General features: G+C 41.2%; 1 long non-coding RNA gene across 3 annotated transcripts in view; it reads left to right on the plus strand.

Annotated features, from left to right (window-relative positions):
- LOC122451940 overlaps nucleotides 1–13,897 on the plus strand; it is a 30,001-nt gene that overhangs the window by 1,966 nt on the left and 14,138 nt on the right. For 2 of the 3 annotated variants that reach the window (XR_006272545.1, XR_006272544.1), the window contains exons 3-4: nucleotides 6,440–6,695; nucleotides 7,282–7,403. This is a non-coding gene — a long non-coding RNA (uncharacterized LOC122451940). Of the gene's footprint in view, nucleotides 1–6,439; nucleotides 6,696–7,281; nucleotides 8,571–13,897 lie in introns of those variants that run through there. The other variant, XR_006272543.1, reaches the window with a different exon arrangement.

Consider the following 13,897-nt stretch of genomic DNA (forward strand, 5'->3'; position numbering starts at 1 on the left):
AAAAAATGCCTGTGGACTCATTTTTATTTTAAATAATTTTACTACTAAAAAAAAATGCCATAAAGTGGTTAAAAAAACTTTCATTCTCTAGATAAATATATAAAAGTAGTCACAAGTTTCTTTCATAAGAGAAAGAAACAACCCATTGCCTAAGTCTTCTTTATACTTGAGTCTCCTCAATATGCATCAGAGTGACTAGGAGCTTGGTTGATGGGATAAGCTCCAAACACATCACTACACATTTATTTCAAACTTTGTAATTTTAGGAACTTGTCAATATTAAATATGCTCCCAAATCTTTCAATTGGTTCTAAGCCCAATTTAAACTATGAATAAAGGCCAAATCTCATGGGCCACCGTGATTCCTCCCGCCTCCAAGGTGTTTCTCATTAATTTATTAATTTTGTACCTTTAAAACCATTGAAAAGCAAAACAAAATAAGTTCCCCAATCAAACAAACCTGGAGAGTGAGCAGGCTCTCTTCAGAGAAGTCTGACAACCACTAGGGGCCTTCTACAAAATGTAAAGTCATAGATAAGTAGAGAGAGAGAGAGAATGTTTGCTTTTATCCTGTCTAATTTCAGTTCCTAAGAGGATATTTGGCAGTTTACTGTAAAAGAGGAAAAGAGAAAAGAGAAGCTTTTTCAAAATACACATCCTCTGTAAGCCCTGCTCCCCATGTCTCATTCATCTTATCCCCATGGTCTCGGGTAGAGAGACTCCAGTTGGTATGTATATATATATATATATATATATATATAATTGATAGTCCATAAAAATGTACATACAACGTGACTTTTTCACGCAGATATATCCGTGTGAAAACCACCCAAATCAGGATATAGAAAATGTCCATCAGCACAAAAACTCCCCTTAAGTGACTTTTCAGTCCGTCATCACCTCTCAAGATTAACTTCTACCACCATAGGCTAGTTTTGCAGGTTCTCAAACTTCGTATAAATAGAATTACAAATATAATGTGTGTTATGTATATGTGGGTCTGGGTCACAAGTTGCTTACCCATTCTTCTGTTGGTATACTGGGTAAGTATATTTTGAAAACATTTCCCAAGTAATTCTGTTATGCCCGACCACCTCCAATTCAGAACTGTTGAGTTACAACAAAAGTAATCATAAGTAAGCCTAGATTATTAACACCTACAAAAAAACATTAAGTAGCAGAGGAGGAAAAAACATTTTAGAACAACCAACTTGAAGAGTTTTTTTAATGGTAGTACACATTCAGAGATTCTTCTTCAGTAAAAACAAATTAGGAAATTGACTGGAGTACGGACTTCGTGTCATCTAGTGACTTTTGAAAGAGCTATGTGACTGTGCAGAACTGTCACGTCCAGCCACATGTTCAGTGAACAGTACTCCATGAGCTCAGATAGTCTGCAGTGTGAATGGCATCCTCTGGATAGGGCACTGTGGTGGCTGTGATATGAGCTCTCATTTTAGAGATATTAATAACTTCATGGAATCTGCTTTGGAAGAATCATTTCTGACACAGAAGACTGAGCCCTTCCCTCCTGGTTGCATCTTTGTGGACTTTAAATGTGGGGAAGAAAAGTGCCTTTTTTGAGCGGGGGTTGGGGGGGGGGCATGCCATTCAGCTTGTGGGATCTTAGTCTTAATTCCCCAACCAAGGATTGAACCTTGACAGTGAAAGTGCTGCACCCTAACCACTGGACCACCAGGGAATTCTGAAAAAGTGACTTTCTAAAACTCAGATCTCCCCATGGTGACTAAAGGCAGGAAGTCACACCATGCTCAAATAACTGCTGCTAACATAACAGAAGAGGTGGCAAGAATATACAGAAGAACTATACAAAGAAGATCTTCATGACCCAGATAATCACGATGGTGTGATCACTCACTCACCTAGAGCCAGACATCCTGGAATACGAAGTCAAGTGGGCCTTAGGAAGCATCACTACGAACAAAGCTAGTGGAGGTAATGGAATTCCAGTTGAGCTATTTCAAATCCTAAAAGATGGTGCTATGAAAGTGTAGCACTCAATATGCCAGCAAATTGGGAAAACTCAGCAGTGGCCACAGAACTGGAAAAAGTTTTCATTCCAATCCCAAAGAAAGGCAATGCCAAAGAATGCTCAAACTACCTCACAACTGCACTCATCTCACATGCTAGCAAAGTAATGCTCAAAGTTCTCCAAGTCAGACTTCAACAATATGTGAACCATGAACTTTGAGATGGTCAAGCTGGATTTAGAAAAGGCAGAGGAACCAGAGATCAAATTGCCAACATCCTCTGGATCATTGAAAAAGCAAGAGAGTTCCAGTAAAATATCTACTTTTGCTTTATTGACTATGCTAAAGCCTTTGACTGTGTGGATCACAACAAACTGGAAAATTCTTCAAGAGATGGGAATACCAAACCATTTGACCTGCCTCCTGAGAAATCTGTATGCAGGTCAAGAAGCAACAATTAGAACTGGACATGGAACAACAGACTGGTTCCAAATAGGAAAGGAGTACGTCAAGGCTGTATATTGTCACCCTGCTTATTTAATTTATATGCAGAGTACATCATGAGAAATGCCAGACTGGATGAAGCACAAGCTAGAATCAAGATTGCCGGGAGAAACATCAAACACCTCAGATATGCAGATGACACCACTCTTATGGCAGAAATCGAAGAACTAAAGAGTCTCTTGATGAAAGTGAAAGATGAAAGTGAAAAAGTTGGCTTAAAACTCAACATTCAGAAAACTAAGATCACGGCATCTGGTCCCATCGCTTCATGGCAAATAGATGGGGAAACAATGGAAACAATGACAGACTTTATATTTTTGGTCTCCAAAATCACTGCAGATGGTGACTGCAGCCATGAAATTAAAAGGTGCTTACTCCTTGGAAGAAAAGTTATGACCAACTTAGCATATTAAAAAGCAGAGACATTACTTTGCCAACAAATGCCAGCAAAGGTCCATCTAATCAAAGCCTTGGTTTTTCCAGTAGTCATGTATGGATGTGAGAGTTAGACAGAAAGCTGAGCACCGAAGAATTGATGCTTTTGAAGTTTGGTATTGGAGAAGACTCTTGAGAGTCCCTTGATCGGCAAGGAGATCCAACCAGTCCATCCTAAAGGAAATCGATCCTGAATATTCATTGGAAGGACTGATGCTGAGCTAAAACTCCAATACTTTGGCCACCTGATGCAAAGAACTGACTCATTTGAAAAGACCCTGATGCTGGGAATGATTGAAGGTGGGAGGAGAAGGCGACAACAAGGATGAGATGGTTGGATAGCACCACCGACTCAATGGACACGAGTCTGAGTAAGCTCTGGGAGTTGGTGATGGTCAGGGAGGCCTGGCGTGCTGCCGTCCATGGGGTTGTAAAGAGTCGGATGCGACTGAGCAGCCAAATTGAACTGAACGTAACAGGAGACTTTTGTGGACACATGAATAAGACGAAAGTGCAAGATACCTGTTTTTCCAGTCTCTTTTTGAGGGCCACCATACCTGCACCCTTTATGTTACGTACTGTCTCCATTTCTTCATCTTTCCTCGTGTCTCAGTTCTCTCATTCTTAATATACCCTGGGCTCTGGCCACCAAGCCTTCTGGGCACCTTATTATCGCCCCACTTCATCTCTCTTCTTTTATCCACCTCTCAGGAAAATGCTCCCTGCCTTCCAAAGGTATCATCCTCTGACTTAAGTCAAAGAAGAGAGGGCCCCCAGATCCATGCCCATCAACCAAGGTCACAAATGAATTATTGCCTTGTTATTTCCTTCTGGAAAGAATTCCAAAGATTTTGGGGTTGTGTTCTTTCAAGCTGGGAGGAGAAAGATAAATCTGTCCTCTGGGACACTGTGCCAGCTCCCCTGGCAACTGCAGCTGACCACGTGGGCAATGGTATCAGCAAGGGTCATATACACCAGGGCAGCCTCACTCTAGACCAATCACTAGTTTTTCCAGAGAAAATGTTCAAGACGCAGCCAATCGTTTACTATTTAAAATCTGATACAATAGCAATACATATTAATCAAGTACACTTGAGAAAGGTAATTAATTCACACACATTTGTACTATTTTCAGCAAGTTTTAAAAGAAATAAAACCTAGGCACCATGAAGTATCTTGCCTATTTCAATGTATTCATTATTCTCTACTAATTTCACCTTAGATCACAAACACACTTTGAATCATGTCTTAAAGGTGCAAACTGGTCACAGTCACCGGTCTCAGCTTGCTGACTTTCTCCCCTGCTCTCGGCCCCCACCTTGTCTTTCAGCCTTTCCAGGCTTGATGAGAACACACAGTTTTCCTCCCACACTGACATGTGCGTGCCGCGCGCACACACACACACACACACACACACACACGAATCATCACCATAGCCTCCATGGGGCATACTGCCAAGGAAGAGTTTACCCTCCTTTTACTGCTGAAAGTCATTTATTATCCAGGGAGGGTTGGGGGGGAAGGTTTCACTATTTCCAAAATCTTTTCTGGAGAGCTTCTTCATTTTGATTTAAGCCACCTTCAACTTTGTAATGAAACAGAGTCATTAAAAAAGAAGGAAAGAAAGAAAAGAGAGAAGAAAAGGAAGGGAAGGAGGAGGGAGGGAGAGAGGAATGAAAAGGACAAAGAAAGGCTCTCTGTAGTCAGTTACATGTGATTGATAAACTCAAAACCATAGTCTATTAGAGTGTAACTGATCTCGTGCGTGCGTGCTAAGTCGCTTCAGTGGTGTCCAGCTCTTGGCGACTGTATGGACGGTAGCCCGCCAGGCTCCTCTGTCCATGGGATTCTCCAGGCAAGAATATTGGAGTGGGTTGCCGTGCCCTCCTCCAGGGGATCTTCCTGACCCAAGGATGGAACTCATGTCTCCTCTGCATTGGCAGGCAGATTCTTTGCCACTGAGTCCCCAGGGGAGCGACTTGATAGCTATGTGACCCTGGGCAAAGTACTAAAGCTCTCCCACCTGAAGTTCCTCACCTGTAAAATGAGGAATTATGAGCATGTCTCTCTTGTAAGGTTGAATCAACGAGGAGTAGTAAGGTTATGGCGAGTGAGTCAGTACATAGGAAACTTCAAACAGCACCTGGTTCACATCGAATTCTCAATGTGTTACGTACGTATTAATACCATCACCAACCTCATTCTGTAGATTTCTTACAGACTGGATTTCTTGCCTTCAGCAGGAAAATCCATCTGAATCTCAATCCAAATTCCCAGAAGAAAGAATATGTCTTCAGGTGTCAGTGTAGGGTCTTAGAGACGGAGCAGGCTGGGTGCAGCTCTCTAGGTGGGAAGGAGAATTCTCAGACAGGAGAGAGTGCCCAGGGAGGCATCTGAAACCACAATGAGAAGGGAAGGGGGGCTTTTTTTTTTTTAACCAAAGTGAAGTCTTGAGAATTCCTCTGTTCACACCTGGCTCCTCATGGTAGAGAAGAAAGTGACCTCCTAGGATGGGAGTGACGGAGGAAGGAAGATAACCAATATTCATTGAGCACTTGCGATGCGCTAGGAACAAGGCTAGGTCCTGTATGTACGCAATCTGAAGTAGTGCTTGTGATGGTGTTTGAAGGTTGTAGGCTGAACGGTGTCCCTCTGAAATTCATATATTGAAGTCCTAAGCCCCAACAGGGCTGTATTTGGGGATAAGGACTTTACAGAGCTAATTAGGGTTACATGAAGTCATGAAGGTGGGGTTCCAATCCAATAGGACCCGTGTCTTTATAAGTAGAGGAAGAGATTCCAGAACTTTCTCTCTACGTGTGCACAGAGGAGAGGCCATATGAGCACACAGAAGGAGGCTATCTGCCCGCCAAGGAGAGAGGCCCCTCCAAAAACCAACCTGACAGCACCTTAATTTGGACTTCCAGCCTCCAAAACTGAGAATATTGGTTTCTGTCGTTTACACCACACAGCCTGTAGTGTCTCACTGCGGCAGCCCTAGTGGGCTGATACATCGAGGTTAGTGTTTTCGTTGTTTAACAGAGAAATAAACCGAGATCTCAAGACCTTAAATAGCTGCATTTAGACGAGTACCTAAGTACCTATGTACATGGCAGAACCAAGATTCGAATATGGACCTCTCTAATTCCAATTGTTCATTTTCTTTCTAAGCCATCATGTTGCCGCAAAGTTTATTGAGTACCAGGATAGGTCAGGAATAGGGGTAGGTGGTGGCCGAGCTTGTATGGTAAAAAAGGGAAGTGAAACCATCAACAGGGTAGAGTCAAAATTCCCCATGAAGAGGACAGCTGTACTTGGCTGATGTTAAATTCTGCTAATAAGAAGACACATATCTAGCGTATGTATCTCCGATTATTTTAAATCCTTCTGTTCCCATGTCTTTCTGAGTACACCTAGTAAAAGGGGGAAGGGAAGCTGCCGCCATATGGTCTTGGAGCGAATCCTTTCAAAGAACTCACTACTAATCTCACTACTAATCATTTCTTCAGGGAAGCCTGGTGCGCTGAAGTCCATGGGATTGCAAAGAGTTGGACGTGACTGGGCGACGGAACAACAGTATTTTTGCCATCGGCTCCCAAGATTCCCATGAATTAAAGTCCTCACTTTTTAGCTGCATGAAGTCCAAGAAGTGGCAGTTTGGGTCCATGGTCCTCCCTAGCACACAGAAGATTGCCTTCGACTTGCGTGAAGTCACCGTTTCTGGTAGTGCAGAGTCATTTCTGTTCGTGACCTCAATCTCAAAAGGTCAGAAATACCCTAGTTTCTAAGAATAGTTACTTGTGATTCTCTCATGAATCCATGAACTGAGCTAAACTGTTCTTCGTCCTGTTTATATCCCTACCTGGGCCAGCTCTGAGGAAGGTACACAGCTATAGAATTTACCAGGGCTGGCCAAGGAGCCATCAACACCTCAAGGAGCTGTGTGAGGGCAGGTCAATGAGAGCTGTAATTATCCCTGTCTAACCATCTCCAGGATATCTGCCTGTTGTCATTTTGTGGCATGGTAGTGGCAATAGGTGCCAGGTTGCTAAGAATAACTGGGCTAGAGAAATCCTGAGTGGAATCTTAAAATCATTGTTCATAGGAGACAAAGTGATGGCTAAGCGCACTGTTATAAAAGTCAAGTCAGCCAGGACGTTTCTGAGTAAAATCTCAATAGATTCCCCTTCTTCACTATGTACATTTTCCAGTCCTTTCCCACCAACCTCAGAGGAAAAATTTTTAAAGCCAGAGTGTCAGTCTGTACCTTCTTAAAATGATGGCATTCAGAATAAAGGGGCCAAGCGAGATACAGTCCTTTCACTGACACTGTGTTTGCTAATATTCGCAGCTGCCCTAAAACCTCCCTGAAAATACATCCAGTCTGAGGAAGCCGGATTCCAATTTTATGGGCACTGACTCTTCTCCATCTCGTGTCCTGAATGTGACATTTAAATAAAGCCCCAATAAAAGGTAATTCATTAGTTTGTTTTTTCCCCCTCACCTCTTTGGTTCTGAGCTTATTTTCAAATGTAATTTAAACACCTAAATGAAATTGTCAATAAATAATAATGCAAACTGTACTACTGCACTTATGGAAGTCAAAAAAAAGCTAGATAGACTTCCAGATGGATTGCAGATTCAGAGAGGACTGGAAAATAGAACAAGAAAGGGTGCATTTGTTTCTAACATTGGCCGCTATTGCCAGAACACCCCTCTGAAGGTATGGGCCATGAAAAGAATCTTCTGCTGTGATTAGCAACAAGGAACAACCTTTGCTGGGGGAGGGAAGAATCAGGTCGTGTTTGGGATGCCTTTCTAAAGAACATGGACTCCCCAGCCTGCAGGGGTGAGATAGGGTTACCCCCAAGTATGGGCAGGGCTATGTCAGTGAATCCAATAGCACTAAATCAAAACCTCCTCTTAAGACCCGGCTGCTTTCTGGCTGCCTCCCCTAGAATAAGGGGTGACTCAGAGGGTGGCTGACTCCCTGACTTCAAACATTTCTGAGTAATTCCCACAGACCCAGACAAGGGCAATTAGAGGACTGGTTTGGAATGACCACTGAGGATTGCAAGATACTTATGGTGGCCAGCAGGGCAAAGGCAAATGGTCTAGGAAGCTCAATTTTGAGGTGTCTTCTGCTACAATTAGGAGACAGAGGTACCTTCTGACATCCTAAATCTTAAGATGCTAGAAGGAGTTTACTCATGTAGGAGGGCACCTCCTGAGCTTTCCTCCTGATGGGCACCTCCGAGGTCCTGGGATACACAAAAGACAGAGCTTCTATATGCTGAAAGAAAAACTAGCTACCTTTCCAATCTAATTTCCAACTATACTGCCCTGGCTCCCTCTGCCCCCTGGATGGCGGCATTCTGCTATTCCTTGAGCATACACTCCGAATACTCTCCCACCCCAGGATCTTTGCATGTACTGTTTCCTCTGCCAAGAACTCCACTCCTCTAGGTGTTTTTTCACTTCAGTCCTTGGACAGAACTTTCCCAACCATCCTGTCAAAATAGAACCTCTTCACACTCCATCCTCTGTTCCTTTGTGTGCATGCTCAGTCATGTCTGACTCTTTGCGACCTCGTGGACTATATAGCCCACCAGGCTCCTCTGTCCATGGAGTTTTCCAAGCAAGACTATTGGAGTGAGTTGCCATTTCCTCCTCCAGGGGACCTTGCTGACCCAGGATTGAACCCACGTCTCCTGCATCTCCCGCATTGGCAGGTGGGTTCTTACCACTGAGCCACCCTGGAAACCCTCTCTTCCTTCACCCTGCTCTAATTTTGTTGATAGCACATACACTACCTGACATTATATATCTATTTATATTATCTATTTACATTTGTTTGTTTATTGGCCCCACCCCAACCCCTGCCCCTCCAGACACTCCATCACAGGTAGAGATTTTTGTCTGTGTTGGTCACCACTGTATTCCACTGCCTGGTACATAGATCTTCAACAAACTTTTTTATGAATATTTGGATAAATAAAAACTGTATAATTTCATGTAATTATATACAGTTATTTTCCTGTGCTCAGAATTTTACATGTACTATGTTATTTAATCTTTACAACAACCCGATGATATAGGGGTTATAATCTCCCATTTACAGATGAAGAAATTGAGGATTAGAGAGATGGAATAACATATCTGTTTTTGTTGTTATTTCTAGCTGGTGGTTTCTGTGTTTAGCGGATTTTGATGTTTGTTTGCTTGTTTGTCTTTGGCGGCACTGGGTCTTAGTTGAGGCACGCAGGCTTTCTCTAGTTGTGGCAGGTGGACTTAATTGCCCCATGGCATGTGGGATCTTGGTCCCTCAACCAGGGATTGAACCGTGTCTTCTGATTTGGAAGACAGACTCTTACCCACTGGACCACTAGGGAAGTCTGGCTGTTTTTAAGGACCTCAGTCACATGGAGTTAAGTGCTGTGCTTAGTCACTCAGTCATGTCCAAATCTTTGCAACCCCATGGATTGCAGCCCGCCGGGCTCCTCTGTCCATGGGGATTCTCCAGGCAAGAATACTGGAGTGGGTTGCCATGCCCTCCTCCAGGGGATCTTCCCACCCAGGGATCAAACCCAGGTCTCCCATATGGCAGGTGGGTTCTTTACCATCTGAGCCACCAGGGAAGCCTGGACTTATCTCCATTCCGAACATACTCTGTTCTTCAGTTTATGTACGGCCTCTCTTTTGCTTATTTTATAATTTTCCTTCTTTATGCCCTGTTCCTAACTTGCTTCTCTTCCTTCAGATTTGCATTTGATATTGTATGTCTAGGGCAGTAAGTGATAGTTAAGGGTCCAGCTAGTTTGCCTGGACTGACCTCCTGGTTTTGCCACTTATTAGCTGTAACATTAGGAAATTCTTGGTCATGATTCTTGAATTTTGGTCTCTCTCCTTTTCCTTTTTTTCCTTCTGTGTCTCTGATACAGAGACTTTAACACTAACCTGATTCTCCATGTTTCTTTTCTCTCCATTTTCCATTCTTTATCCTTAGACTTTCTTTGCCTCCTGGGGAAACTCCTTAACCTAATCTTCCAACTCATATATTTACTAGAATATATATTTACTAGATACCTTCATTCTGTAAGCAAGCCATTGAATTATTTATTCAATAATTACAGGGTTTTAAAATTATTTTTTCCATTTTATTGAGGTATAATCAACAAAATTGTTAGATACTTAAAAATATATGATGCCATGATGTGATATATGTAAACATTGTGAAAGGATTTTGCCCATTAAGTTAACACATCTATCATCTCACATATTTACTGTTGGCGGGTGGGTGAGAACCTTTAAATTCTACCCCTCTTAGCAAATTTCAATTACACAAGAGTGTTATTGACCATAGTCACCAGGTTACACATTAGGTCCTCAGACATTATTCATCTTGTAACTGAAAGTTTGTACCCTTTTACCAACCTCTCCCTATTTCCCCCACCCTCGAACTTCTGTTTCTACTCTCTAATTCTATGAATTTGACTTTTTTTTTTTTAGATTCCACCTAGAAGTGACACCATCAGTACTGTCTTTCTCTGTCGGGATTCATTCTAATTCTTTTACTTTTCTAGTAAGAACTGTTTATTCTCTATGTTTCCAATATCTTCTCTCACCTCTTCAAGCATATTTGTTATTTTGGTTTTAAATTCTTTTCCTCTTTTCCATGAGTTCTGCTTTCCCTGACATAAGTTGTTCAGTTGGTTGTTCCTCAGACTCACAGTTCTCAGTATTTGCCCTCTGAACTCATCCTTGTTCCTTTGGGACGTGTGTGTGTGTGTGTGTGTGTGTGTGTGTGTGTGTGTGTGTGTGTGTGTGTGTGTGTGTGTGTGTGTGTGTCCACTTGCTCAGTCGTGTCTGACTCTTTGCCACCCCATGGACTGTAGCCTGCCAGGCTTCTCTGTCCATGGGATCTTTCAGACAAGCACACTAGACTGCGTTGCCATTTCTTCCTCCAGGGGATTTTCCCTAACCAGGGACGGAACCCGCGTCTCCTGCATCTTCTTCATTGGCAGGCTAATTCTTTATCCCTGAGCTGCCTTGGTTAGCAAAATTCATCTGTGGAGAGGGGCAGACATCTATAGTAAGCTTATGCTGCTCTAGATGAATTGGTGCCTATATTTGTTATGTGCATTTGTGGGAAAGGCACAGGGCTTTGCTCAACTGGTCTCCAAAGAACTTCTGGATTATCTTTTATTGGAGACAGCCACTCTGTATCATAAGTAGATGCCATAGTGGGGATGAGAGCGAGGAGATGTGTGTGTGGAGGGGGTATTATTAAGGACTGGTCAGACCAGCTACACTCATTGCCATCTGCTTATACCCGTACCTGGTCTGAGCTCTGCCTTATAGTTACCCCACTGCTTCTGGCCTATGCTCTGAAATCCTGCCTCCATGGTAACCAAAGGAGGGGGCAAATCTGCCTAGGGCAACACGGATGAGAAAAGGGCAGAACTAAAACATTTCGCCCAAACTGAGTCCCTGCTCATGACCCCAGGGCTTCCCCACCCCTGGCCAGTTTCCCTGCTGGTAGATCAAGTCAGCTCCTATACTCTCCAAGAATTTCTGTCCGTGGCTAACTGCTGAGCACAGTTCCAAGGTCTGTCATCTCCCATGGCATTTCTCCAGGAGAGAAGACTCAATCTGTATTTCTTTGCTATCTTGCCCTGAACCAGAAGCTTCATAAATTTCCCAAGATCACCAGCTGTGAGTGAAGGAGCTGAGGTTCAAGCTTTGATCTTTTTCACTCCAATCCTTGTGATTGTAGCCCCTAAACTATGCCCAGGGTTTGCTGAAAGGTGATTGGGTCAAATTATCCATACAACTAAAAAATTATTTCATTCCAAATGTTTCCCACTAACCAGAACATGGGCGCCTTAGAAAAATGGCAAATTTCAAGTCTGAGGAAAGAAATGTACAAGAAAGGTATCAAAAGAACACTAGGGTCATAACCAAAGAACTCAGGAACCACCTTGAAGAGATTCTCAGTGGGTGTAGATAGACCAATTTTAGCACCAGTAAGTATAATAACAGCAATTAGTTATAAAATTTCAACTGTGTTGAAACCCGTTAAGTTCATAATGGTACAAGAAAAAAGAAGAAAATGAGAAGAAACCCCTAACTAGTCACCATTGGAACCAACTCATTATTTTGAAAAATGATAAATGAAGGCATAGAAATAAATCACCATGTCTTTCCTAAGAAATTACACCACTGGTAACCAAATAGTAGATGAGGAGGGATTTTACATGATGGAAATACCCTAGATAACAAATAAAAGGGATGATGAAATTAGAATATCACTATTTGCAGCTTCTGATAAGGAATGGATCTAGGCAAGAGCTTCAGTGGTTGCTAACATCACAAAAAGAGGACTATTTTGAGGATTAAAGAGAGTCAAACATATTTTGTTTTGAAAAAGATAATCTGAACCTGATCAGGCCTCTAAATAGAGTTAGCTACCAAGTTACAAAAAATGCACGTCAGAGGAATATGTTCAAACAGACCTCAAAGATCAGTAAATGAGCATTAGCAAAATGTAAGCTGTGGGAGTGTCTAGAAGAAAACTTTTTTTTTCCTTTTAAACAAATACATTTCAATGGTGGGGAAGAAATAAGGTTAATGTATAGATTAAGAGACTTAAAAGACATATCAACTGTCACGACATGTGGCCTTATCTGTATCCTGATTCAAACAGCATCTAAGTAAAAAGTTATTTATTCTATTTATGAAGACCTTTGAACACTGATTAGATATTAAGAAATTGTTATGAAATATTTTAGATAACTGATAATGTTTTTATGTTAAAAATAGTTCCTCCTCTTTTAAATATATGTACATATATGTACACATATTTTCAAAATTTATTATAGTTGAAATGTTATATTCCTGCTTTGCTTCCAAATAAGACAGGAGGTGAGAAATTTATGGGGGTATAGTTAAAGCAAGATTGGCAAAGAGTTTATGATTGCTGAAACTTGTTGATGGATATACGGACATTCATTTTACTATTCTGGTTAATTTTGTATAAGTATGAAATAATAAAGTTAAAAGCCTAATAATAAAGAGTTTAAAAAAGAAAAATAGAATAATATGTCCTCATTTCAAATATTATTGAAGTGTATAATTAAAAGATAGGTTGCATGTTTTTAAATCCTATTTCCATCTTAAAATTCCCTGCAGGTGAACACTTTAATTCTATACTGATACAAAGGTTTTATGAGTTATTTTATAGCTATATATATGTCAAGTGCAAGAGAAAGCTGAAGCAAAGCGTTAGCTACTACAAAATGCTGTCAGCCATTCTACATTTTTGGTAGGATAGACACAAGATTGTACGTTTTTTTTAAAAGTCTGTAATTATACATATCAAACTGTTAACAAAATAGAAGAGAAAAATGACAATTTCATTTGTACTAAATTTGGAATTTGAAGCTATCAGAACAAGTTCCAAGATACTTCACTTAGGAGAAAACACAGTATAAACATTCTAAACTGAGGAAACAAATTTGTTTAGGATTGGATAGAAGGAATCTTCACTCAAAACAAGTAAACATAAGTATAGCTTAGGGCTCCTTTAGATGGTGCATTCCACTACTGATTTTGATTTTTAAGTTCTACTGAATTTATACATAACTTTTCAAATGCACACACTCCATGATCCATGATCTGGATTTGAAGTCAGAAGAACTGAGTCTATTGGTAACCTGTGTGCTGGGAATCCAAACAACTGGTCAATCCTGTCAATGAGGTTTTTAAAATCATCTGTTTCAGCTAGAAGTACTCCATTTAAATACTTGATAAATTACTCACAGTAGACCTGTCCAGGAAAGAGAAGAAAAGAAAGCTCAGCAAGCATAAGAATATAAATAGCCACCAAGTATCATAACTACATGGACCTTATTTAAAAACAGAGAGAGAAACACTTAGGGTGTGCATCAATCTTATTATCTCTTTTC

Source organism: Cervus canadensis, chromosome 13 (genome assembly GCF_019320065.1).
Source record: "Cervus canadensis isolate Bull #8, Minnesota chromosome 13, ASM1932006v1, whole genome shotgun sequence".
Taxonomy (NCBI): Eukaryota; Metazoa; Chordata; class Mammalia; order Artiodactyla; family Cervidae; genus Cervus; species Cervus canadensis.